The following is a 25,632-nucleotide window of genomic DNA, read 5'->3' as shown; positions in this document are numbered from 1 at the left end:
TGTGTGTGTGTGTGTGTGTGTGTGTGTGTGTGTGTGTGTGTGTGTGTGTGTGTGTGTGTGTGTGTGTGTGTGTGTGTGTGTGTGTGTGTGTGTGTGTGTGTGTGTGTGTGTGTGTGTGTGTGTGTGTGTTATTCTAAGTGTGTTGACGGTGTGTATTATTCTTAGAGTGTGTTGAGCAGGCTGCTCTTCCCAGCATTGCTAGCTCCTGCTATGACCACCTTCCCTCCACTGCGTCGCCTCTCCCCTCTCCTCCACTCATGGCATTCTCTCAACAAGCTTCATGAGGTAGTCACCTGGAATGCATTTCAATTAACATCTGTGCCTTGTTAAACGTTTAATAGTGGAATTTCTTTCCTTAATGAGCCAATCAGTTGTGTTGTGACAAGGTAGGGGTGGTATACAGAAGATGGGCCTATTTGGTAAAAGACCAAGTCCATATTATGGCAGGAACAGCTCAAATGAGCAAAGACAAATGAAAGTCCATCATTACTTTAAGAAATGAAGGTCAGTCAATCTGGAAAATTTCAAGAACCTGGCCTCCACAATCACCTGACCTCAACCCAATCGAGATGGTTTGGGATTAGTTGGACCACAGAGAGAAGGAAAAGCAGCCAACAAGTGCTCAGCATATGTGGGAACTCCTTCAAGACTGTTGGAAAAGCATTCCAGGTGAACGGGTTGAGAGAATGCCAAGAGTGTGCACAGTTGTCATCAAAGCAAAGGGTGGCTACTTTGAAGAATCTAAAATATAAAAAAGATTTGGATTTGTTTAACACTTTTTTAGTTGTTACATGATTCCATATGTGTTATTTCATAGTTTTGATGTTTTCACTATTATTCTGCAATGTAGAAAATAGTTAAAATAAAGAAAAACTCTTGAATGAGTAGGTGTGTCCAAACTTTTGACTTGTACTATATATATATTATTGGGGCTGATTGGGGATTGGTGAGTAATCAAGGGCTAATTGCTCACCAAGTGCCATTATATATGTGTATATATATTGTGGCATACAGCAGGTCAGCCACCAGGGGGAGACTCGTTGAGGCCTGGTGACAGACGGCATATACATCATGAGGCGATGGCTCCATCTGCTGGACGTGCCAGGTCTTGACGGGCTCTCCTGCCAGAACTAATTGGGGCTGATTGGGGATTTGTGAGTAATCAATGGCTAATTGCTCACCAAGTCCCATAAAGCTGCCAGAAGGGCAGCACACAGGGAAGAGACTGGGGGGAGAAAATTAGTTCTGTATAGTTGGGGATGGTAACAGAAGGGAGTTCAGTTTTTGATCCCCACAGGATACAGCAAGACCCCATGCCTAGAAGACGGTATCCCGGAGAGGGTCTCTTGGGGGATACCTTTTATTTTTGACTATTATTTCTATAAACACCTTTGAAACTGAGCTAATCCTACTCTGTCCGTGTCTGATCTGCGTAACCGTTTTGACCCAACCCCCTGGTCTGCCACTCTCTCTCTCTCTCTATATATATATATATATATATATATTATCTAACAGTAGAAAACAAAACATACAAAAGACAACATACAGACGCACACAAACATCACCAACATCATTCCTGCCCAGACCCACCTGTTCTCACCCATATCTCCAGTGCAGTTGCACCATTTTGTTCCTTTGAGTCTCCCACACTCTTTCAATATTCAGATAATGAAGCATATGATTTTTCCATTGTCTTAATGATATAGGATTGGGAAACAGTCACGGGAAGAGTAGCGTCCAACCCATCTGGGATTTCACTGCTCCAACACATGACATGACAGATGGATTAAAAGTACATTTCCATTGTACTTCTGACAGTCAACTTTCTAACCCCGCTCATAACTTCATAGCACTCCCAGAAAGCATGGGTAATTGAGTCATTGTTAGTTTTACACTTAAGACATGACTCTGCTGTTGTTCTGTAGAATTTGTGCATTTTGGCTCTTGTATAATAAATTCTATACATTAGTATATACTGGATTGACCTTAAATTTCCGTTCCCTGTAATTTAGTTTATGTTTCAACAGGCCCTCCATCTTGTGCCAATATCAGTTATTTTTAAGTCTTGGTTCCAATAGTTTACATTTTTTTTCCTAAGAGGTTGTCAGTTGGATAGACAAGGTTCCTTCAAGATTGCTATAATGTCCGAAAGATTTTAAATCCACATTTCATGATATGAAACTTGTAAGTTGCATGTATTTGAAAATATCTACATTGGTCAGTCCAAAATAGTTTTTTAATTCTGTCATGGAAATAAATGTACTTCCTATTACTAACAGGCTGACTACACCGCTCGCGTCGCTTGTGCGAGCATTGCAAAAATACATTTAGAAATCTATATTATTCAATTATTGCACCCACACTGCTTGCGCGCACCAACGAGCGTCTACGTTGCCAAAGGCTAAAATAGAAGTCAGCTCTATTTGTGACGCAGATTGTGCTGCAAGTCCTGCCTCTCCCATCTCCTCATTGGTTCATAGAAGCAGGTGACATCTCTTCATTGGTTATACCCACGTGGGTGACTGAAAGACGTACGAGGTCAGTGGCGGTAATGCATCTAATTTATGGAAGTTGCCAATCGCAATATAAAGTCAAGAGAAGAAAAAGCCTAGAAGGAGGAGAGATGACTAGAAATGATTCGGTTGACTGTTTTTATGTGTGAATTAATTGTCGGAGTAGAGGACTTTGCATTTCAGGTAAAATAACAACTCAATATTTATATCCCAGGATAAATTAGCTAGCAACAGCAAGCTAGCTAAATAGGACAAATTAGTTAGCAAGTGCAAGTAGCTAGCTAAATTGCCATACATGTTTAATCCTTTTCAACCTGTCCCCAAATTAATGTAATTGGTTCAGAGTTTGTTTTGATATTTTAACTGGTGCTGTGATTGTGTTTGTGGGGGGACAAAATACATTTATGCACGATGGCGCAAGGGCACAGACGGTTTGGGCTCCGTTTAAGTCATTTACGGTTTCTATGCCTTAGTTTTCCATATGGACCAGTTAATCGGTACCTTCTGAAAAGCTATCCAAGGATCGTTCCATAGGGTTGTGCTTTTTGAAAGTGATATTGATTCTTGAATAATCTGTTTCATTTTCTTCCATATTGTTATGTTTAACTATGAAGTTGTTAATCTGCTTAGCTTTATCCTTTGAATATAGACACATGAAATGATTCTGGGTATGAGAATGCGTATCTTCAATGTGTACCCATTGTTCCTCTTTAGTGCATTTAACAATATGTCTCACGTAAAAGCCTTGGGTGGCAAGTTGATACAATTCCCAAGTCTGGGAGGTTAAAACCACCCTCAGACTTCGGGAGATATAAAACTTCCCTTTTTTATTTTATGAGTTTTATTTTCCCATAAGTCTGTTATGGCTGGGTATACTTTTTTAAAGAATATCTTGGGTGGAGTAATTGGTATTACCAAGAATAAATCTAAAAACTTTGGGAGCTATCCCATTTTGAGGAGGTTTATTTCTACCTGTAAGATTTGATGTTTGTTGTCACTTAACCATTACAGTTGATTTCCGCACCCTCACAAACATCAATTAGCGTAATAAAAAAAATCCCAATAAAAATCTGTCAGTTTAAGCTAGAGATACTGGTTATTTGCATTGGATGCGTCTCAATCAGTAGTGACCCGTCATTCAGGGCAGGTGGGGCAGAGCCTGTTATTATGGCATTAATACGTGTCACATTTCAGTTCGCAAATAATATATATAAAGCTGCATACAAACATGGTCTCTTTTTTGCTTTCTTGAGTAAGGCAGTTCCAAAATGCAAGTGTTTCAGCCCAGCAGTACTTCTTGTGGTGGATTAGTAGCCAGTGGAAAATGCAGAGCATAGGGGTTGGTAATCTTCTCTAGTAGCACCGTGATTGGCTCTCATGGTGACACTACCTTACTGCAAAATCTACAGGGAGAGCTTGAAAGTTCAAGCCCCATTGGGTGCTGCCATTAAATTTACATAGAAATGCCTATCCAAGAAGGCTCAAGGTCATTGGCCACAGATAAAATGACCTCAAATCACATATCTACCGTAGCTTTGATTGGACTGATCATGACAACATCGTACTTTCAAATCTTAGCTAGCAAGCTATACAAGCAGTCATCATCATGAATCACGTTGACAATCAACTGGCAAATCCTTTTCAACCTTGTAATATGAAGAGAAATTATAGATAAAACGTATCGGTTCTCATCGGCCATTGGACATGAACATTACACAACATGTTGGAAATCGCAAATTCAACAATGAGTGGTTTGAAAGGAATCAGTGGCTAACTGCAAGCATTGCAAAGCAATCCCGATTTTTGCTTACCCTGCCTGCTATTCGGTGGAGAGGATGTGTGGTACAAGTCTGTGTCTAAGGGTCTCTTTTCCAAGCTTAAAAGGATAAACATTCACACTCAACACTATGGGCCAGAAAAGGTTGACTTCAGCATGACTTCTGCCACGTTCAAAACAACTGGAAACTCGGAACTGGGAAATCTCAAACTTCAGTGAGTTCAAACAACTGGGAACTCAAAAAAAATGGACTCTGACTAAGAAAATACGTTTTGAATGGTCATCCAACTCGGAATTCGAAGTCGGGAACTCGGGCCGACCTGAAGATCACTGACATGATTCAACCTTGTTTTTTTTCTGAGTTCCCAGTTGTCTTGAAAGCACCATAAATCCAGGAAGTGCCATACTTCGAGGACGAAGTTTGACAAAATGTCCCCACGAGAAGGACCACCGTGCCACCTTCCTGTTCAAGTGAGAACAGCACAACAGGGTGAGTCCCAAAAAGTTTTGTATGCTGCTGTATAAATAATGTAATATTCCAGGGAGATATGTATACTGTAGCTAAGAAAGTAATACTAATTTGGTCCCTTTCCCTCTCATAACTTAGCCTACTGTTCTGACTTGGTGATGCACATGTAGACTATAGCCTGTTTTAGAGAAATGTCCTCGTCAAATCTTGCAAGCGCTTTCATTGTCTCCTTTATTTATCCTACGGTTCTATCTTGGTGTACATGGAGAATACAGTAAAAATGGCCCATGTTCTGAATTCTGTCGCTGCACATTTCAAAAGTGCTGAACAAATAGTTATATTGAATACGTCTGTCTTAGCTCGCTCATTAATGTCTTAACCGGAATTATTACTCTTATTATCATTATTTATTGCCTCTTATCTGCGCATCGTTCCCTTATGCCATAGTTTGCACATCTCAATTGTCAGTAGAAACCACATTTGTTTAAGCAAGTCAGCCATATCGGCAATGTTTTTCAGGATTGGTGTCCCTTCCACGGGATGTTTGAGCTAACGTAGGCTAATGTGATTAGCATGAGGTTGTAAGTAGCAAGAACATTTCCCAGGACATAGACATATCTGATGTTGACAGTAAGCTTAAATTGTTGTTAATCTAACTGCACTGTTCAATTTACAGTAGCTATTACAGTGAAATAATACCATGCTATTGTTTGAGGATAGTGCACAATTTTAAACATGAAAAGTTATTAATAAAAAAATTAGGCACATTTGTGCAGTCTTGCTACAAAATGTTGAACAGAAATCTAATGGTTCATTGGATCAGTCTAAAATGTTGCACATGCACTGTTGCCATCTTGTGGCCAAAATCTAAATTGCACCTGGGCTGGAGTAATACATTATGGCATTTCTAAAAAATAAGAATAAAAATGGTTGGTTTTATCTTTTACCAGATCTATTGTGTTATATTCTACAACATTCCTTTCACATTTCCATAAACTTCAAAGTGTTTCCTTTCAAATGATACCAAGAATATGCATATCCTTGCATCAGGGCCTGAGCTACAGGCAGTTAGATTTGGGTATATAATTGTAGGTCGAAAATTGAAAAAAAGGGGCTAATCCTGCTGTTGGACAGATTTATGTAGGCCCTAACTGTCATTTGTGCGCCCTCTCCGGCCTCTAGGTCACCAGGTTGCTCGTTATGGCGCACACCTGTCACCATTGTCACGCGCACCGTCGAGTCGTCAGACTCACCTGGACTCCATCACTTCCTTGATTACCTGCCCTATATATATATATATATATATATATATATGTCACTCCTTTTAGTTCCTTCCCCAGGCGTCATTGTTTCTGTTTATGTTTCATGTCTGTGCATTGTTTGAGGTTCTTTATTAAAACGCTCAATCCCTGAACTTGCTTCCCGACTCTTAGTGCACATCGTTACACTAACAGTTTATGGGCACCGTTTGGCACCGTTATAGTACAATTCATGTATTGTTTAATGTTGCGACTTTTGTGTAGTGTCTAAAAAAAAAAAATTTGCTGGCATGTTTCTGAAAGAAAATTTGAGTTTGCCCCACTTAAAGTAAATGTACATGCTAAAATCACCACTGGTCTCAATCCACCGCATCCGCCGATGTTGCACTTCCACATCCATCTATGGAAAGATGAGACTCTCACGAGCACTATGGTGTTCTCCATTTTGCTCTATGACCCCCCACAGGCAGCTTGGGACTCTTCTGAAGTTGAGGGGTTTTACAATTCAAAATCAAATAGCTTGGTATGACCTTCTTAAAACAATTCCATACCACTTAGTAGAACCCCCTCCCCCGTCTTAGATGGGGCCTAGACTGTAATGGGTAAACCATCCTAAGTATCTTTTTTGTGGTCCACTTCAATATGTTTTGCAAGAGGCGTATTACGTTTTCAATATTGGTCGGATAAATCATGAGATCATCGGCAAATAAGCTTAGTTTATATTCATGTTTACCAACACTAATGCCCCTTTCTAAAGGAATTTCAGCAATAAAAACATTATTTTATATTTTTGCGTTGGGATATTTATATACCGTAATATTTTTATGAAATGTATTATTTCAGCTGGTAAGTTGAAGGCTTCCAAAGTTTTGAATAGAAAAGGCCATTGAAGATGGTCGAAAGCTTTTTCGGCGTCTACTATTGATAAATCTAGATCTTGCTTTTTTAAAAATATTGTATTATACTGAAACATGTTAATGTATTCTGTAAATGTCTATTTAAAAAAAAAAAAAAAACAGGTTTGATTAATATGTATCATGTCACGGATCCCTCAAACTTTCATTGCGCACACCTGGCCCCTATACCCACTGATTGTATTTGTATATATGTGCCCTTTGTTCACCATGGTCTTGTTGATTATTGTTCCCATGTCCGTTGGTCGTGTGAGTACTTATGCGTTGGTGCAGCTGTTATGCTGCGTGTTTTATATATTGTGTATTATGGGTATCGTCCCTTGTCGTTTTTCGAGGTACTCCTCACTCTTCTGTTTGGGTTTCAACCCTGTGGTTTTGTATAGTGTTTGGTTGGTCTTCGTCCCTGTGCCTTCACACAGCACGACATAATTTGGACTTAATAAATATCCCTATTACACATTCCTACATCTGTCTCCCTAATCATTTATACCAGCGTGACATACTGTATCAAGTCTTAAGACTTTTGCCATTTTGTTTCTTATGAGCTTTTATTATTTTATTGTTGCAATTTGGGTCTGTAGTCTTCAGGGGAATCCCGACGTTTCTGTTTTTAAAGAATGTGATTAAGCCAGTGGCTCAGATGGAACTATGTAAGTAGTAGATACATTTACTTTAAATATCGACCAAACACAATTCGATATTGCTTTTGTAATACAGTAAATAGCCTAATGTGAAGGTTCTTACAAACTAATTAAACATTCAACGCTAAAATGAGTAATGCAACACATCCATGGCCACATTTAAGGTTACTGTAACAATAAATGTATTAAGTAATCATATAAAGTGTGCATGTTCAAGATGCTGTAATAATTTGCTTAAAATATCAAATGGCATTGAGTACTTGCACCATGTTTTTTTTTTAATGTAATCTAAACTGCAATCCAGGTCATCTAGTTCTGCTATTCAATGAAGCACAGTGACAACGCATTAATCTGTTGTATAAAAGTGTTGGAATGTCTGTAGTATTCTCTCGGGTATGCAATCTGGTTTCCGCACAGGTTATGGATGTGTCACTGCAACCTTAAAGGTCCTCAATGGTGTCACCATTGCCCTTGATTCTAAGCAATGTTGTGCTGCTATTATTGACTTGGCCAAAGCTTTTGATACGGTAGGCCATTCCATGCTTGTGGGCCGGCTAAGGAGTATTGGTGTATCTGAGGGGTCTTTGGCCTAGTTTACTAACTACCTCAGAGTGCAGTGTATAAAGTCAGAACATCTGCTGTCTCAGCCACTGCCTGTCACTAAGGGAGTACCCCAAGGTTTGATCCTAGGCCCCAGCGTCTTCTCAATTTACATTAACAACATAGCTCACGCAGTAGGAAGCTCTCTCATCCATTTTTTTTGCAGATGATATAGTCTTAAACTCGTCTAGCCCATCCCCGGATTTTGTGTTAAACACTCTACAACAAAGCTTTCTTAGTGTCCAATAAGCCTTCTCTGCCCTTAACCTTGTTCTGAATACCCCTCTCCCCACCGGTGAGATTAATACCTCTGAGGGTTTAGAGTTTGAGGTAGTCAACTCATAAAAGTACTTGGAAGTATGGCTAGACGGTACACTGTCCTTCTCTCAACACATATCAAAGCTGCAGGCTAAGGTTAAATCTAGACTTGGTTTCTTCTTTCGTAATCATTCCTCTTTTACCACAGCTACCAAACTAACCCTGATTCAGATGACCATCCTACCCATGCCAGATTATAGATCGGCAGGGAAGGGTACTCGAGTGGCTAGATGTACTTCCGGCGCCGACAGAGATGGCCGCCTCGCTTCGCGTTCCTAGGAAACTATGCAGTTTTTACTGAATATAAGATCAGCGTCAACTCACCATCAGTACGACCAAGACTGTTTTCCGCGACGCGGATCCTGTGTTCTGCCTTACAAACAGGTCAACGGAATGGATCGCATGCAGCGACCCCCAAAAAAAACGACTTCGTAAAAGAGGGAAACGTAGCGGTCTTCTGGTCAGACTCAGGACACGGGCACATCGCGCACCACTACCTAGCATTCTTCTTGCCAATGTCCAGTCTCTTGACAACAAGGTTGATGAAATCCGAGCAAGGGTAGCATTCCAGAGGGACATCAGAGACTGTAACGTCCTCTGCTTCACGGAAACATGGCTCACTGGGAAGACGCTATCTGGGGCGGTGCAGCCAACGGGTTTCTCCACGCATCGCGCCGACAGAAACAAACATCTTTCTGGTAAGAAGAGTGGCGGGGGCGTATGCCTCATGACTAACGAGACATGGTGTGATGAAAAACATACAGGAACTCAAATCCTTCTGTTCACCTGATTTAGAATTCCTCACAATCAAATGTAGACCGCATTATCTACCAAGAGAATTCTCTTCGATTATAATCACAGCCGTATATATCCCCCCCCCCAAGCAGACACATCGATGGCTCTGAACAAACTTTATTTAACTCTTTGCAAACTGGAAACCATTTATCCGGAGGCTGCATTCATTGTAGCTGGGGATTTTAACAAAGCTAATCTGAAAACAAGACTCCCTAAATTTTATCAGCATATCGATTGCGCAACCAGGGGTGGTAAAACCTTGGATCATTGTTACTCTAACTTCCGCGACGCATAAGGCCCTGCCCCGCCCCCCTTTTGGAAAAGCTGACCACGACTCCATTTGGTTGATCCCTGCCTACAGACAGATTGATGGCAGCATTCGCGTGAAACTGAAAGCGCGAACCACTGCTTTTAATCAGGGCAAGGTGTCTGGTAACATGACCGAATATAAACAATGCAGCTATTCCCTCCGCAAGGCTATTAACCAGAAGGGGACTAGAGTTCCAATTTTGGAACCCCCCCCACGTTCAGCTGGAAGGTGGCGCATGGAACGCAAAAATATTCCTAAAAATATTTAACCTCCACACATTAACAAGTCCAATGGCTCAAATGAAAGAAACACTTTGTTTATCTACCCAGCAAGTCAGATTTCTAAAATGTTTTACGGCGAAAACATAGCACATATTTATGTCAAACCACCACCGAAGACACAGCTAATTTGCATAGCCAAGTTGAAAAAATATGCAATCAACAAACGCAGGATTAAAAGAAAAAGAAAGAAAGAAAGAAAGAAAAATAATGCACTAACCTTTTGAAATCTTCATCAGATGACAGTAATATAACATGTTACACAGTACATTTATGTTTTTTTCAATAATATGCTATATATATCCATAAATCTCTGTTTACAATGATGCATCGTTCAAAAAATGCTACTCAAATGTCCTGAGAAATGACGATAGCTCCGGCAGATAACGTCAGCTAACAAGGAATACACATCATAAACTTTGACTAAATATGCATGTTCTACATATATATAGTTAGATACACTTCTTCTGAATGCAATCGCTGTGTTACATTTATTTTTAACATTACAGGTTTCGTTCACTAGGCTATACTATGAGTCGGCGCTCAAAAAGTAGCATTATGGCTCCTCTATCTTGGAGTCCACATAAACCCAAATTTACCACATAAATATTCCCTTACCTTTGCTGTACTTCCATCAGAAGACCTGGAAGGAATTATACTTACCAAAAACAGCGTTTAGTTTTGCAGTCTGTCTTTCGGTTCTCAAACACGACACATTTCGGTTGAAATGTAGCCAAAAGTCAAGTGGATGCGCACCAAAACGTCGAACTTACATATTATATGTTGATTAAACTTGTCAAACTAACTTCATAATCAAGCTTTAACACGTTATAAAGGTGTACAGCAATCGTGAGGACGAACAGAAACGCATGCATTGTATAATCGATCTTGGAAAAAAGACAGGACCTGAGCAGAGCGCGCATAAAAGTGACCTGTTTTTTCGCGTGACCGAAAGGTTTCAGCCCGCCAAAACTCTCATGAGCTGAAGACAGAGACTGTTCCCAGACCTGTAACTGCTTGGGAAGGGTGGGTGCGATGACGTCAAAGTTGGGCCAACTTTTATGATGACAAGGGAGAGTTTGGGAGAATGACTGCCCTGAGAGTTCTGCTTTACATACAGACATAATTTTAACGGTTTTAGAAGCTTTAGAGTTTTCTATTCAATAATATTTTTTATTTGCATATATTAGCAACTTTTGACCCAAAAAAATTGTTTACTATGGGCACGCAATTACTCCAGCGGGGGCAGTAGACAGCCCTATCCCCATGAGGTTAAACAAGCTAAGCGTCAGTACAGAGACAAAGTAGAATCTCAATTCAATGACTCAGACACAAGAGGCATGTGGCAGGGTCTACAGTCAATCACGGACTACAAGAAGAAACCCAGCCCAGTCACGGACCAGGATGTCTTGCTCCCAGGCAGACTAAATAACTTTTTTGCCCGCTTTGAGGACAATACAGTGCCACTGACACGGCCTGCAACGAAAACATGCGGTCTCTCCTTCACTGCAGCCGAGGTGAGTAAGACATGTAAACGTGTTAACCCCTCGCAAGGCTGCAGGCCCAGACGGCATCCCCAGCCGCGCCCTCAGAGCATGCGCAGACCAGCTGGCCGGTGTGTTTACGGACATATTCAATCAATCCCTATACCAGTCTGCTGTTCCCACATGCTTCAAGAGGGCCACCATTGTTCCTGTTCCCAAGAAAGCTAAGGTAACTGAGCTACACGACTATCGCTCCGTAGCACTCACTTCCGTCATCATGAAGTGCTTTGAGAGACTAGTCAAGGACCATATCACCTCCACCCTACCTGACACCCTAGACCCACTCCAATTTGCTTACCGCCCAAATAGGTCCACAGACGATGCAATCTCAACCACACTGCACACTGCCCTAACCCACCTGGACAAGAGGAATACCTATGTGAGAATGCTGTTCATCGACTACAGCTCGGCATTCAACACCATAGTACCCTCCAAGCTCGTCATCAAGACCCTGGGTCTCGACCCCGCCCTGTGCAACTGGGTACTGAACTTCCTGATGGGCCACCCCCAGGTGGTGAGGGTAGGCAACAACATCTCCTCCCCGCTGATCCTCAACACGGGGGCCCCACAAGGGTGCGTTCTGAGCCCTCTCCTGTACTCCCTGTTCACCCACGACTGCGTGGCCACGCACGCCCTCAACTCAATCATCAAGTTTGCGGACGACACAACAGTGGTAGGCTTGATTACCAACAACGACGAGACGGCCTACAGGGAGGAGGTGAGGGCCCTCTGAGTGTGTTGTCAGGAAAATAACCTCACACTCAACGTCAACAAAACTAAGGAGATGATTGTGGACTTCAGGAAACAGCAGAGGGAACACCCCCCCTATCCACATCGGTGGAACAGTAGTGGAGAGGGTAGCAAGTTTTAAGTTCCTCGGCATACACATCACAGACAAACTGAATTGGTCCACTCACACTGACAGCGTCGTGAAGAAGGCGCAGCAGCGCCTCTTCAACCTCAGGAGGCTGAAGAAATTTGGCTTGTCACCAAAAGCACTCACAAACTTCTACAGATGCACAATCGAGAGCATCCCGGCGGGCTGTATCACCGCCTGGTACGGCAACTGCTCCGCCCTCAACCGTAAGGCTCTCCAGAGGGTAGTGAGGTCTGCACAACGCATCACCGGGGGCAAACTACCTGCCCTCCAGGACACCTACACCACCCGATGTCACAGGAAGGCCATAAAGATCATCAAGGACATCAACCACCCGAGCCACTGCCTGTTCACCCCGCTATCATCCAGAAGGCGTGGTCAGTACAGGTGCATCAAAGCTGGGACCGAGAGACTGAAAAACAGCTTCTATCTCAAGGCCATCAGACTGTTAAACAGCCACCACTAACATTGAGTGGCTGCTGCCAACACACTGACACTGACACTGACCCAACTCCAACCACTTTAATAATGGGAATTGATGGGAAATGATGTAAATATATCACTAGCCACTTTAAACAATGCTACCTTATATAATGTTACTTACCCTACATTATTCATCTCATATGCATACGTATATACTGTACTCTATATCATCGACTGCATCCTTATGGAATACATGTATCACTAGCCACTAACTATGCCACTTAACTTTGTCTACATACTCATCTCATATGTATATACTGTACTCGATACCATCTACTGTATGCTGCCCTGTACCATCACTCATTCATATATCCTTATGTACATATTCTTTATCCCCTTACACTGTGTATAAGACAGTAGTTTTGGAATTGTTAGTTAGATTACTTGTTGGTTATCACTGCATTGTCGGAACTAGAAGCACAAGCATTTCGCTACACTCGCATTAACATCTGCTAACCATGTGTATGTGACGAATAAAATTTGATTTGATGTTCTTTACCATTCGGTCGTCAGATTTGCCACCAATGCTCCTTTTGGACACATCACTGTACTCTATACTCCTCTGTAAACTGATCATCTCTGTATACCTGTCGCAAGATCCACTGGTTGATGCTTATTTATAAAACCTTCTTAGTCCTCATAACAATAGTTTAGGTTGATTACTTTTTTCAAATCCAATGTATTTTCCCCATAGAATCCACATCACAATACATCTAACAAATTACATTGAAACAACGTTGATTCAACCAGTTTGTGCCCAGCAGCTATTGCTTAAGGTGGGGGAGGGACAATATTTAACCTGTGTACTTAATTATTCAGTAGACTCCATAGAGGACAGCTGTCACCTTACTTGAGCCATCAGCACCAAGTCTTTGTCTTCATACTGTACCTCTGACCGTATGTGTAGTAACAGCAGTCATAATGTTGATGTATACACTGTAGTGGCACATGAAACGCGCACCTTACATACACACACACACAACAGATAATTGCCATAGAGGCACCAAGTCCAACTTTAAGGACTTTTGTAGATCATTCTACATGAGTCACAAAAAAACAAAAGGAAGATTTTCCTAACTCAGTGGATATTGAAGCGATCTCCAGGGTTAGCCATCCTTGAGTCCGGGTCTGGTAACGTATACTGTAAGTCTGAAGGTCAACAATGAGGTAAGGTATGGCAGAAGTTTATGCAAGAGGGCTTTTGAGACAAAGAGTGCAATGTATCGATCTATGCGACTTCAAGGAGGGCTAGCCTACTTTCTGATACAAAACGCAATGATGTATACTGAACCTATCACCCGTAATAAAGCACAATGCGCCATGATAAAACTGTCAAATTGTTTTCAGTACAGTGGCAACTGCATTCATATAGACAATATCGCCATATTCAATGAATGAATGTTGACTGAATGAATTGTTTTCTGCCATTTAACAGAAAACAGGACATGTTCCTGTAGAAGAAGCCTATTTTAATTCTTAATTTCTTAATTAAGTCATCAAAATGCTTTTTGAAAGGTAGCTTTTCATAAATCCTATTCACAGATATTTATAAGCGGGGTCATGATCAATGAGGGCACCATTCAAAGTATGTATGAATGCATAAATCAGATACATTTTTATATGATTTGCAAAATGACAAAAATGTTGTTTTTCCTGCATTAAGTACCAATTTCAGTTCAACTAAGGTTTTCTGCATGGCAATAAATGCAGATTGAAGCTCCGACAGAGCCTGGTCAGCTGTGGGGGCAATAGCTTAGTGAAAACACACGGAGAAGAGCAAACACTTAGCCTAGTGCGTACAACACGTAACACACAATAATTACACACAAAGACATGAGGGGGAACAGAGGAATATGTCAGGGCCATTATGCAATTTATTGAACTATGTAAAAGCAGCAGGATAATGGAAAACTATCCACCTAAACCGACACAGGAGGCTCACACAACAACGCCAAGGCCAACCGTTTTTAATGATGAATCAAGAGTTCATGAAATGTAATGTTTCTCAGCATACTGTTCTCATCCAAAAGCATGCAACATGGTGAGTAAAAAGATGCCTGGATTTTTCTGAGCAACTTGTCTATAGCCTATAATAACAGTCACGAAAATTGTGTCGTATCTAGATTGGATTCAGCTTTTGTCCATTTTACATTTACATTTAAGTCATTTAGCAGACGCTCTTATCCAGAGCGACTTACAAATTGGTGCATTCACCTTATGACATCCAGTGGAGCAGCCACTTTACAATAGTGCATCTAAATCTTTTAAGGGGGGGGGGGTGAGAAGGATTACTTTATCCTATCCTATCCTACATTTGAGCTAAACCTAACCCTTTTCCTAAACTTAACCTAATTCTCCTAACCTGCAGCGTAAATTCTCCAAAACCTGCTACGAAAAGTCAATTCTGGCAAAAGCTGGATTCCTTCTAGCCATGACCCACAAGTGCAGTTACAATGTTGTCCTTTAGATGGCACCAGCCATCTAATATCAGATCAGAACACTAGCCAAAAGGACATGATGGCATGCATATATCATTTAATTTAAAATGTTTTATATTCTGTTTTCAGTGATATTGGTGTGATATTGACATGCATGCACTATCAGATCTATCATTGCTATCTGTTATACATATTATTTTGGCTATAATTGTTATATTGTAGCTTACCATTCATGTTTACAATTTGAAGTAATAAGCCTAAGCCATGTATTTCTCTTTTACGGTGAGTATATGGGCTGTTCCAAGGGAGGCACAGTGGTGGCTGACTGCATTTGAAGGCTGGACTGACAGAGAGAGAGAGAGCGGAAGGTGAACTTTAGGATGAGGAAGACAACATTCCTCGATCTATGTGATATTCTTCATCCTTCTCTTGTCCAGCAACAGTGTCATTGCAGGAAAGCACTGTCTGTGGAGCAGCATGTTGCCATTTATCTGTGGAGACTTGCCACTAATATAGCGTATCGACTCTCTCTCTTTTTACCACACCTGCTGTCTTTAACTCTGAATGATCGGCTATGAAAAGCCAACTGACATTTACTCCTGAGGTGCTGACCTGCTGCACCCTCTACAACCACTGTGATTATTATTATTTGACCATGCTGGTCATCTATGAAAGGGTGAACATCTTGGCCATGTACTGTTATAATCTCCACCCAGCACAGCCAGAAGAGGACTGGCCACCCCTCAGAGCCTGGTTCCTCTCCATGTTTCTTCCTAGGTTCCTGCCTTTCTAGGGAGATTTTCCTAGTCACCGTGCTTCCTACATCTGCATTGCTTGATGTTTGGGGTTTTAGGCTGGGTTTCTGTATAGCACTTTGTGACATTGGCTGATGTAAAAAGGGCTTCATAAATACATTTGATTGACTGTAACCATCTCGTTATTGTTTGGTGTAGGTTTGTCAACTGCATGTACAGTCACTAATCAAACTGCCGGTCTCATCCGGGAGAAAATGTTAAACGTTTACATCAAGAGAACCAACGGAGGCTGAGTTCAGAGACATAGTAAACGGATTCCATGACCGTCAACCAAGATTCCTTCAATGCTGTGGAGCAATCGATGACACTCATATACCCCACTTAGCACCACAAGACAAGCGGGACTATTATAATAGAAAGAGGTTATACTCTTTGATCCTACAAGGGGTTATAGATCACACATTTAATTTCATGATGCCCATGTGCTGGTCAATTCAGTACTATTTACCAAGTGTCAGGAGGGCAGACTACTCCCAAGATGGACTGAGACCTTTCATGGAGTGAATGCGCCAAATGTACTATTAGGAGACTCTGCCGACCAACTTCTTTGGTGGATGATGAAGCCCTACTTAAGAGAGAGGAGGAATCACACCTGTGCAGACCAACTTTAATGAGGCTTAGTCCTTCTCACATTACTGTAGAGAGGGCTTTTGGTCAACTGAAGGGAAGATGGAGGTGTTTGCTGCATAACACGGTGCCTGACCAGTCACAAGCTCCCCACGGTAAGCACGGGGAGTAGACTCAGGTCTAACCCCTGACTCTGCCAATCTCCCTGTGTGCCTCCCCCATTTTTTTATTTTTTTATTTATGGTTTGTTCGGTGTTCATTAAAAGAGAATGTACGCATACCACGCTGTGCCTTGGTCCAATCCTTACGACAAACGTGACAGAACTACCCACCACCAAAGGACCAAGCAGCGTGGCCAGAAGAGGCAGCCCCCCAAAAACATTTTTTTGGGGTCACACGGAACCAGTCAGTCGGGGAGAAGAAGGTGAACTTGGAGGGGAGTGAAGGGAATGAAGCAGACCGTTAAGGAGTTGATGGGGAGATTGGAGGAGAGAGTTCGGAGAGAGCTGTTGTGTTGGTGCATGAGGCACGACATCAAATCAAATCAAATTTATTTGTCACATACACATGGTTAGCAGATGTTAATGCGAGTGTAGCGAAATGCTTGTGCTTCTAGTTCCGACAATGCAGTAATAATAATAATAATAATAATAATATATGCCATTTAGCAGACGCTTTTATCCAAAGCGACTTACAGTCATGTGTGCATACATTCATTCATACATATGGGTGGTCCCGGGGATTGAACCCACTACCCTGGCGTTACAAGCGCCATGCTCTACCAACTGAGCTACAGAAGGACCAGTAATAACCAACAAGTAATCGAGCTAACAATTCCAAAACTACTGTCTTATGCACAGTGTAAGGAGATAAGAATATGTACATAAAGATATATGAATGAGTGATGGTACAGAGCAGCATAGGCAAGATACAGTAGATGGTATCGAGTACAGTATATACATATGAGATGGGTATGTAAACAAAGTGGCATAGTTAGTGGCTAGTGATACATGTATTACATAAGGATGCAGTAGATGATATAGAGTACAGTATATACATATTCATATGAGATGAATAATGTAGGGTATATTAGGTAGCATTGTTTAAAGTGGCTCGTGATATATTTTACAATTTTACAATTTCCCATCAATACCCATTATTAAAGTGGCTGGAGTTGAGTCAGTGTGTTGGCAGCGGCCACTCAGTGTTAGTGGTTGCTGTTTAACAGTCTGATGGCCTTGAGATAGGAGCTGTTTTTCAGTCTCTCGGTCCCAGCTTTGATGCACCTGTACTGACCTCGCCTTTTGGATGATAGCGGGGTGAACAGGCAGTGGCTCGGGTGGTTGTTGTCCTTGATGATCTTCATGGCATTCCTGTAACATCGGGTGGTGTAGGTGTCCTGGAGGGCAGGTAGTTTGCCCCCGGTGATGCGTTGTGCAGACCTCACTACCCTCTGGAGAGCCTTACGGTTGTGGGCGGAGCAGTTGCCGTACCAGGCAGTGATACAGCCCGCCAGGATGCTCTCGATTGTGCATCTGTAGAAGTTTGTGAGTGCTTTTGGTGACAAGCCAAATTTCTTCAGCCTCCTGAGTTTGAAGAGGCGCTGCTGCGCCTTCTTCACGATGCTGTCTGTGTGAGTGGACCAATTCAGTTTGTCTGTGATGTGTATGCCGAGGAACTTAAAACTTACTCCCCTCTCCACTACTGTTCCATCGGTGTGGATAGGGGGTGTTCCCTCTGCTGTTTCCTGAAGTCCACAATCATCTCCTTAGTTTTGTTGACGTTGAGTGTGAGGTTATTTTCCTGACACCACACTCAGAGGGCCCTCACCTCCTCCCTGTAGGCCGTCTCTTCGTTGTTGGTAATCAAGCCTACCACTGTTGTGTCGTCCGCAAACTTGATGATTGAGTTGGAGGCGTGCGTGGCCACTCAGTCGTGGGTGAACAGGGAGTACAGGAGAGGGCTCAGAACGCACCCTTGTGGGGCCCCAGTGTTGGGGATCAGCGGGGTGGAGATGTTGCCTACCCTCACTACCTGGGGGCGGCCCGTCAGGAAGTCCAGTACCCAGTTGCACAGGGCGGGGTCGAGACCCAGGGTCTCGAGCTTGATGACGAGCTTGGAGGGTACTATGGTGTTGAATGCCGAGCTGTAGTCGATGAACAGCATTCTCACATAGGTATTCCTCTTGTCCAGATGGGTTAGGGCAGTGTGCAGTGTGGTTGAGATTGCGTCGTCTGTGGACCTATTTGGGCGGTAAGCAAATTGGAGTGGGTCTAGGGTGTCAGGTAGGGTGGAGGTGATATGGTCGTTGACTAGTCTCTCAAAGCACTTCATGATGACGGAAGTGAGTGCTACGGGGCGGTAGTCGTTTAGCTCAGTTACCTAAGCTTTCTTGGGAACAGGAACAATGGTGGCCCTCTTGAAGCATGTGGGAACAGCAGACTGGTATAGGGATTGATTGAATATGTCCGTAAACACACCAGCCAGCTGGTCTGCAGATGCCCTGAGGGCGCGGCTGGGGATGCCGTCTGGGCCTGCAGTCTTGCGAGGGTTAACACGTTTAAATGTTTTACTCACCTCGGCTGCAGTGAAGGAGAGGCCGCATGTTTTCGTTGCAGGCCGTGTCAGTGGCACTGTATTGTCCTCAAAGCGGGCAAAAAAGTTATTTAGTCTGCCTGGGAGCAAGACATCCTGGTCCGTGACTGGGAACGACTACTTCCTGTAGTCCGTAATTGACTGTAGACCCTGCCACATACCTCTTGTGTCTGAGCCGTTGAATTGAGATTCTACTTTGTCTCTATACTGACGCTTAGCTTGTTTGATAGCCTTGCGGAGGGAATAACTGCACTATTTGTATTCAGTCATGTTACCAGTCACCTTGCCCTGATTAAAAGCAGTGGTTCGCGCTTTCAGTTTCACGCGAATGCTGCCATCAATCCACGGTTTCTGGTTAGGGAATGTTTTAATCGTTGCTATGGGAACGACATCTTCAATGCACGTTCTAATGAACTCGCACACCGAATCAGCGTATTCGTCAATGTTGCTGTCTGACGCAATACGAAACATATCCCAGTCCACGTGATGGAAGCAGTCTTGGAGTGTGGAATCAGCTTGGTCGGACCAGCGTTGGACAGACCTCAGTGTGGGAGCTTCCTGTTTTAGCTTCTGTTTGTAGGCAGGGATCAACAAAATGGAGTCGTGATGAGCTTTTCCGAAAGGAGGGCGGGGCAGGGCCTTATATGCATCGCGGAAGTTAGAGTAACAATGATCCAAGGTTTTTCCCGCGCTGGTTGCGCAGTCGATATGCTCATACAATTTAGGGAGTCTTGTTTTCAGATTAGCCTTGTTAAAATCCCCAGCTACAATGAATGCAGCCTCCGGATAAATGGATGACAGTTTGCAAAGAGTCAAATAAAGTTTGTTCAGAGCCATCGATGTGTCTGCTTGGGGGGGAATATATACGGCTGTCGCCCTAAGGAGCGTGTCCTCAGTTTGATCTCACCTGAGTCAGCTCTCCATACTCATCCTGGTGAAGACTGGGCCAGCCCCACGATCCAGACCTCCAGTGCGCCTCCACAGCCCGGTGAGTCCTGCGCCGGCTCTGCGCACTGTGTCTCCAGTGCACTGTGACATCCCGGTTCGTCCTATGCCTGCGCTCCGCATGTGCCGGGCTAAAGTGGGCATTCAGCCAAGAGGAGCGGTGCAAGGTCTAAGTGCTCCCCCACAGCCCGGTTCGACCTTTGCCTCCTCCAAGGACCAGATCTCCAGTGCTCCCCCACAGCCCGGTTCATCCTGTGCCTCCTCCAAGGACCAGGCCTCCAGTAGGTCTCCCCAGCCTGGTGAGTCCTGTGCCTGCTCCACGGGCCAGTCCGGGGCCTCCAGGGACGGTCCTCAGTCTGGGGCCAGCAACGAGGGTCCCCAGTCCGGGTAATGAAATGTTCAGTGTCTGGTTTGGACTTTGATTTGCAGCAGTAGGCATAGGACTAACCTCTGACAATGTATGCACAGTTCCGATTGGCTTTCTTGTTGGGCGTGAGCCAATGATGGCGTCAATCATGTCACAATATTGACACTTGTCTTTTTCATCCGCCAAGCTTCCTGAGTGCATCCCTAACTGAAATGTACTGTGAGTTGCTTAATTTTTTTTATGTCCAACTATGCTCTGCATTCCTTGAGTAGCCTTTTTCCCCCATATGTTTGCAAATGTACCCATGCACCACCATATTTTTGTGGGTGTCTGCAAGTTCCACCTTGATACTCTCATCTCCCCAGATCTCTAGAAGGTCTTAGTTTCACAGACAGTCCATGTCGCCCCTTTGCCCTTGTTTGAACACATTCTTTTGTATTTTAGTTAATTTAGCGAATTAAGCTAGTTAACACATAGTTGCAACACAATCAATATTCGTTATTTCCTTTTGGTCATTAAACTTTTGTTAGCCAGTTAACATTAAGTAGATTATTTTTAACTATGAAATGTATTCTGGGCAGTTTCACATACACTACATGACCAAAGGTATGTAGACACCTATTCGTTGAACATCTCATTCCAAAATCATGCGCATTAATATGGTGTTGGTCCCCCCTTTGCTGCATTGACAGCCTCCACTCTTCTGGGAAGGTTTCCACTAGAAGCCTGCGGGGACTTGCTTCTATACAGCCACAAGAGCATTAGTGAGGTTGGGCACTGATGTTGGGTGATTAGGTCTGGCTCGCAGTCAGCATTCCAATTCATCCCAAAGGTGTTTGATGTTGTTGGGGTCAGGGCTCTGTGCAGGCCAGTCAAATTCTTCCACACCAAACTTGATAAACATTTCTGTATGGACCTCACTCTGTTCACGGTGGAATTGTCATGCTGAAACAGGTAAGGGCCTTCCCCATCTGTTGCCACAAAGTTAGAAGCACAGAATCGTCTACAATTTCATTGTATGCTGTAGCGTTAAAATTGTCCTTCACTGGAACTAAGGGGCCTAGCCCAAACAAAGAACAGCCTCAGGCCATTATTCCTCATCCACCAAACTTTACAGTTGGCACTATGCATTTGGGCATGTAGTGTTCTCCTGGCATCTGCCAACCCCAGATTCATCCGTCAACTGGCAGATGGTGAAGCGTGATTCATCACTCCAGAGAACACGTTTCCACTGCTTTAGAGTCCAATGGCAGTGATTTGTACACCACTCCAGCTGACGCTTGGCATTGCGCATGGTGATCTTAGAAAAGTGTGCTTGTGTGCTGCTGCTCGCCATGGAAACCCATTTCATGAAGCTCACGACGAACAGTTGTTGTGCTGATGTTGCTTCCAAAGGCAGTTTGCAACTCAGTAGTGAGTGTTGTAACCCGAGGACAAACCATTTTTACATGCTACGCGCTTCAGCAATCGGTGGTCCCATTCTGTGAGCTCGTGTTGTCTACCACTTCATGGCTGTCCGTTGTTGCTCCTAGGCATTTCCACTTCACAATAACAGCATTTAGAGTTGACTGGGGCAGCTCTAGAAGGGCAGAAATTTGACAAACTGACTTGTTGGAAAGGTGGCATCCTATGACGGTGCCACGTTGAAAGTCACTGAGCTCTTCAGTAAGGCCATTCTACTGCCAATGTTTGTCTAAGGAAATTGCATGGCTGTGTGCTCGATTTTATTCACTTGCCAGCAACTGGTGTGGCTGAAATACCGAATCCACTAATTTGAAGGGGTGTCCACATACTTTTGTATATATAGTGTATCTCTGTATGATCCGGATCCTGGAGCGATTGGTACCCTGAGCTGCACTATAAAGCATATGTGAAACGTCAACGAATACTGGCCAAAACTAATCTGTGATCATGCTGTTTAATCTGCTTCTTGGTATCCAACACCTGTTAGTTTGATGGATTATCTTGCCGAAGGGAAATGCTCACTAACAATGATGGTAATAAAGTTGTACACAACATTTGAGAGAAATAGGGGTTTTGTGCATTTGGAACATTTATGTGATCTTTTATTTCAGCACATGAAACATGGTACCAACACTTTACATGTTGCGTTTATATTTTTGTTCGGTATAAATTGAGGGATTATAGAATTCTAGAATTTTTGCTGGGCAAGAGAGTTTGGAAATGGGGCGAAAATGTTTTAGGTCACATGGGTCACCACCTTTGTGAAGGGGGAGTATATGGGCCGGCCACCTTCCAGATCCTGGGGATGGTACCTGAAATAATTGTTAGCTTAAAAATATGTCAAAGATTCAGCTAACATCAATATTTGTTTTGAAGCTGTTTTTCAGGCATTATCTGTCTATTGACAAGTGCAGGATGAGTATATTGAAACTGCGTGCTCCACATGTTGACATGGTTTGACAAAGTAAATAAATTAGGTCTCGATTCACCTTTATGCTTTTAGAAACTAGAGAACGTTTGGCTTTGCGAAAGAGAATGACATGTATTACAATGTTTACATGGAAAACGTATGAAGACCAAGAAATATGCTTCAAGGCATTAAATGACAGCCTAGGAACAGTGGGTTAACGGCCTTGTTCAGAAGCAGAACGACAGATCTGTACCTTGTCAGCTCGGGGATTCAATCTAGTAACCACTCAGTTACTGGCCCAGCGCTCTAACCACTAGGCTACCTGCTACCCCATATCCGTGAAGACATAAATCAATCATAATGTAGGTAATCCTCCCAGACAGGACAGGCTGTGCGCTTTATTATGCCATTTCACAGCTGAGGAGAGGAGCTTTTTTGGTACCCTTCCCCAGATCTGTGCCTCAACACAATCCTTTCTCGGCACCTTATGGCCAATTCCTTTTACCTCATGGCTGGATTTTGGCTCTGGCATGCACTGTCAACTGTGGGACTTTATATAGACAGATGTTTATCTTTCCAAATCATGTCCAATCAATTGAATTTACCACAGGTGGACTTCAAGTTGCAATGGAAACAGGATGCACGTGAGCTCAACTTCGAGTCTCATAGCAAAGGGACTGAATAGTTATGTACAGTTGAAGTCGGAGGTTTACATACACTTAGGTTGGAGTCATTAAAACTCGTTTTTCAACCACTCCACACATTTCTTGTTAACAAACTATAGTTTTGGCAAGTCGGTTAAGACATCTACTTTGTGCATGACACAAGTAATTTTTCAAACAATTGTTTACAAAAATATTATGTCACTGATGATTCACTGTATCACAATTCCAGTGGGTCATAAGTTTACATACACTAAATTAACTATGCCTTTAAACAGCTTGGAAAATTTCAGAAAATGCTGTCATGACTTTAGAAGCTTCTGATAGGCTAATTGACATCATTTAAGTAAATTGGAGGTTCACCTGTGGATGTATTTCAAGGCCAACCTTCAAACTCAGTGCCTCTTTGCTTGACATCATGGGAAAAACAAAATATATCAGCCAATAACTTTGAAAAATAAATTGTAGACCTCCAGTAGTCTGGTTCATCCTTGGGAGCAATTTCCAAATGCCTGAAGGTACCACGTTCATCTGTACAAACAATGGTACGCAAGTATAAACACAGTGGGACCACAAAGCCGTAATACTGCTCAGGAAGGAGACGCGTTCTGTTTCCTAGAGATGAACGTACTTTGGTGCGAAAAGTGCAAATCAATCCCAGAACAACAGCAGATGACCTTGTGAAGATGCTGGAAGAAACAGGTTAAAAAGTACCTATATCCATGAGTCCTATATCGACATGAAAAGCCGCTCAGCAAGGAAGAAGCCACTGCTCCATAACTGCCATAAAAAAAGCCAGACTACCGTTTGCAACTGTACATGGAGACAAAGATCATACTTTTTGGAGAAATGTCCTCTGGTCTGATGAAACAAAAATAGAACTGTTTGGCCATAATGACCATCCTTATGTTTGGAGGTTAAAGGGGGAGCTTGCAAACTGAAGAACACCATCCCAAAAGTGAAGCATGGGGGTGCTTTGCTGCAGGAGGGACTGGTGTACTTCACAAAATAGATGGCATCATGAGGGCGGAAAATTCTGTGGATATATTGAAGCAACATCTCAAGACATCAGTTAGGAAGTTGAAGCTTGGTCGCAAATGGGTCTTCCAAATGCACAACTTCCAAAGTTGTGGCAAAATGGCTTAAGGACAACAAAGTCAAGGTATTGGAGTGGCCATCACAAAGCCCTGCCCACAAATCCTATAGAACATTTGTGGGCAGAACTGAAAAAGTGTGTGCGAGCAAGGAGGCCTACAAACCTGACAGTTACACCAGCTCTATCGGGAGGAATGGGCCAAAATTCACCCAACTTATTGTGGGAAGCTTGTGGAAGGCTACACGAAACGTTTGACCCAAGTTAAACAATTTAAAGGCAATGTTACCAAATACTAATTGAGTGTATGTAAACTTCTGACCCACTGGGAATGCGATGAAAGAAATAAAAGCTGAAATAAATCATTCTCTTTACTATTATTCTGACATTTCACATTCTTAAAATAAAGTGGTGATCCTAACTGACCTAAGACAGGGAATTTTTACAAGGATTAAATGTCAGGAATTGTGAAAAAATTAGTTTAAATGTATTTGGCTAAGGTGTACTGTATGTAAACTTCCGACTTCAACTGTAAATAAGGTATTTCTAAAAACCTGTTTTCGCTTTGTCATTATGGGCTATTGTGTGTAGATTAATGAGGAAAAAAATAGATGTCATCCAAAATGTGGAAAAAGTGAATACTTTCCGAATGCACATCTCACCTACTCTTACCTATTTATGAATATCCCTTTCTGACTAAAATAGGATACCCTCAAGATTGCTCTGATGTCCAAAAGATTTCAAATATAAATTTCATGATATGAAACTTTTGTTTCATATATTTGAAAATATCTATATTGGTCAGTCCAAAATTCCTTTTTAATTCTGTCATGGAAATAAATGTATTTCATATTACCAAGTCATTGATGGTTTCTATGCCTTACGCCAGTTTTCCATGTGGACCATCAGTTAATTTTGAAACTTTATCCAAGGATTGTTCCATAGGGTTGTGTTTTTAAGGAGTGATATTAGTTATTGTAGTATACTTTTAATTTTCT

General features: G+C 42.6%; 1 protein-coding gene across 1 annotated transcript in view; it reads left to right on the top strand.

Annotated features, from left to right (window-relative positions):
• The first annotated feature begins 2,573 nt into the window (after positions 1-2,573).
• The window catches only part of LOC118358896 (anoctamin-8), an 82,511-nt gene continuing 59,452 nt past the window's right edge, over positions 2,574-25,632 (top strand). Inside the window, exon 1 of the mRNA XM_052480204.1 lies at positions 2,574-2,696. The gene's annotated coding sequence lies outside the window, so the exon portion shown is untranslated. The remainder of the gene's footprint in view (positions 2,697-25,632) is intronic.

This window comes from Oncorhynchus keta, chromosome 26, assembly GCF_023373465.1.
Source record: "Oncorhynchus keta strain PuntledgeMale-10-30-2019 chromosome 26, Oket_V2, whole genome shotgun sequence".
Classification (NCBI taxonomy): domain Eukaryota; kingdom Metazoa; phylum Chordata; class Actinopteri; order Salmoniformes; family Salmonidae; genus Oncorhynchus; species Oncorhynchus keta.
The sequence above is the reverse complement of the archived record's forward strand: the minus strand, read 5'-3'. Positions and strand labels throughout refer to the sequence as shown.